Raw genomic sequence first — 3,083 nt, forward strand, 5'->3', positions numbered from 1 at the left:
ATCTTACAATTATTATGACTTACATCTTATTGTTTTATTAGTGAGGCTATCTTCTATTTTGTTTGAGCTGGACAATGAGAGAAATTTAACAAAGTATCTAATTGAAGAATATCTAGATGATTAGTAAAAAATTTCATAACCTATTCAAAGCATTAATGGCATATTAAACCATTTTGATAAATAATCCTCATTCTGAAAGAGTTAGATTTATCATGGCTGTGGATTATGGAAAAACAGAGCTACCAACAATTGACATACCTCTGAAAATAGTAAGATGCAAAGTAAATCCTTTGGTGTAAAGCTATTTCTGCTATCATAGATTATTCATAGAAGCTTTAAATCCACATGATACTGGCATTGTTAGGAAGCTAAGCATCCATCTCCACAAATTCCAATATCAAATAGTAAGATTGATACAGTATAGAGAATTTCATGAAGCAAGTGGTGGGACTGTTTTATTTAACTAACTAGCTTTTCACTGAAATCCCAAAGCTTTTTTGCTAATGCTTCGTCTCTGGCCAGGCTTGATGGCTTCTCCTCATTGCAATCAGCAAAATACTTCCCAGTCACTCCCTTCATATTTGGATGTAGTGCAACATAGCATGAAGTTGCTGCTCCCTGTCGATTATGCAAGGTACACATTGCTTAGGCTAATTTTTTGCTGAACTATAGGTACTAACATCTTATTTCAATAGTAGATAAAACTTATATGAATCAATCTGCTTTAAAAGGTGTAAAAGTATTGCAATTTTATAAGGTGTAAAAGTATTTGTAAAAATCAATCTGCTTTAAAATTAATGATGCACAAGGCATATGAAGCTCTTTTCACTAGATATTCACTGAAAGGGACTTTCATATAAGGTTTATCCATTGTAGCTTAGCTAGTTAACAAAACACCTAAGAGATGGTCTCAAATGTTGGTAAGACACCACAGAGGCATCATCATCGTAGCAATTGCATCGTGTTCAATTCATTTGATGGTCAAATAAATTATGTATAGAACCATTAATTAGCAAGTCTGCAAACCTGAGGTATACTCTTCCATAAGACACTGGTAAAAGCTCTTAGCATAGCTGCAGGCAAGGCAAATTGAGTTTAGATTACTGGAAGATACTTGTTTTAAAATCGCCAAATAAAAGGACTAAAGAACACACTTATGAATGCAACAGAGTGTCTCATCAAGTTTGTTCGGATCAGACCAGGATGGATAGAGTTTGCTGTGATATTTGCACCTTCCTCCTGTTTGCAAGAAGTGCCATATTGGATGCTAAACTGCTAGTTGAGCAACTTAAGACAATACCCAAAACTATGTACCTTTAAACGCCTAGCGAGTTCGTTAGAGTGCAATATGTTTGCCAATTTGGATTGCCCATATGCAAATATATCGTTGTATCTGAAAGTGAAATGGTACAAGGTAGACCAATCAACTAAACTGGAAAGTAATATTTTCAGTATAACAAAGTTTCCTTACGCATTCTCGTCGTTAAGTTTGTCGAACTTAATTCCTTCTAGGTAAGGACCAATGTGAGCTATCGATGATAGATTCATAATTCGACCCTCAATTCCCGTAGTCTCTGCTGTGCTTTTCATTCTCTCCAGCAGAAGATTTGTCAGCAAGAAGTGACCTGAAATGAAAAGGCAATTCACAATCTATCCATTAGGAACTCTTGTGATGAAGGTGAAGAAGCTACATACCTAGATGATTCGTAGCGAATTGCATCTCGATTCCGTCCTCGGAGAGTTGGAAAGGACAGTACATGACACCAGCATTGTTTCTGAAAGCAAACCAGAGCAGAAAAGTTAGATCCCCCCGGAAACAAATGTGACACGGAATGGATTACTACTCAATGAGTAGAAGAACCATGCAGCTACATTAAGATGTTGAGTGGTAGATCTTTCGAAAGGAATTGATCGGCGAAGGATCGAACGGAATTGAGCGAGCTGAGTTCTAGCTGTGAGACATCAACTCTGGCAGCCGGAGTGTTCTGTGCACATTCTGCTTCACCACTTTGGCAGCGTCCATGTTCCTTGCTCCAATGATGACATGAGCTCCTCGGAGAGCCATGACTCTTGCTGTCTCTGCTCCGAGACCACTGCTCCCACCTGGATGGCATGAGATGAGATCCAAGTTATCAAAACTAGATTTTTGCCAGAAATAGTTACTGACTTATGCCGGAAAGTAACTTAAAGTAGAAAAAGATCAGTGGAGGAAGTACCAGTGATGATGACGGTGTGGCGGGAGGCATCGACACCGGCAGTGACCTGCTCGGCTGTGGAAGCAGAACCGAATCCGCTCGGGCCAGGAAGGCCGATGACGGTCCGGAGGAGCGTGGCCATGCCGGAGGAGCTTCCACTGATGACTTCAATTGGAAAGGAGATGTGATATTTGTAGAAGGCCTTCGCTTGGAGGGGCCTTCAATTGGACTCTTAAGCCTTCTGTTGACTTAGATTTCTAGCTTGTCATGTTGCTGTTGACTTTTAGGGTTATGAATCGAATCAACCGTCAATAGGTGAATTTAGATCATAAATTCTATAGAGTATCGAATTTTAGTGAAAATGTTTGACAATTAAATTGGATCGAAAATGCCGTCCACTTTTGTATTCCCACCATTTTTCTCCTACTATTTGTCTGAGTTAAAAAAGCAAGGTCAAACTAGTTGATCGGAGAAGGTTCATTTTCCCAGTCAAATGGAAGCTTCTTCTGTGGTGGTGGAAAAGTAGTAGTTCCATGTACACACTTCATAATATCCTGCCATTTTAATATCTTATCTCATGGCAATCTCTCGTGGCCAAACAAATAGAAGACCAGATTTACATTATGAAAATTTTCATTTTTACACCTTAAATTTGTATTCGTTTTCATAATGCGCTTGTAGTTTCAAAATTGTTAAAATATTTCGGACATTTTATTAGAAATTGATGTGGTGGTAAAAGAAACGTACCAAAGACGAGTCAAAGGTAAAAAATATGATTGACGTGGATATCAAAATTAAGATAGTCAAAGGTAATAAATCGACAAGAGACCGAAGTTGATCGAGCGGGTGACAACGGGTCGAACGGCCCGGAGGCCCATCCTGGCAAAT

General features: G+C 38.7%; 1 pseudogene; it reads right to left on the reverse strand.

The window, feature by feature from the left end:
- Nucleotides 1–294: 294 nt before the first annotated feature.
- LOC122052178 lies at nucleotides 295–2,636 on the reverse strand (annotated as a pseudogene).
- Nucleotides 2,637–3,083: the final 447 nt, after the last annotated feature.

Source organism: Zingiber officinale, chromosome 3A, assembly GCF_018446385.1.
Source record: "Zingiber officinale cultivar Zhangliang chromosome 3A, Zo_v1.1, whole genome shotgun sequence".
Classification (NCBI taxonomy): domain Eukaryota; kingdom Viridiplantae; phylum Streptophyta; class Magnoliopsida; order Zingiberales; family Zingiberaceae; genus Zingiber; species Zingiber officinale.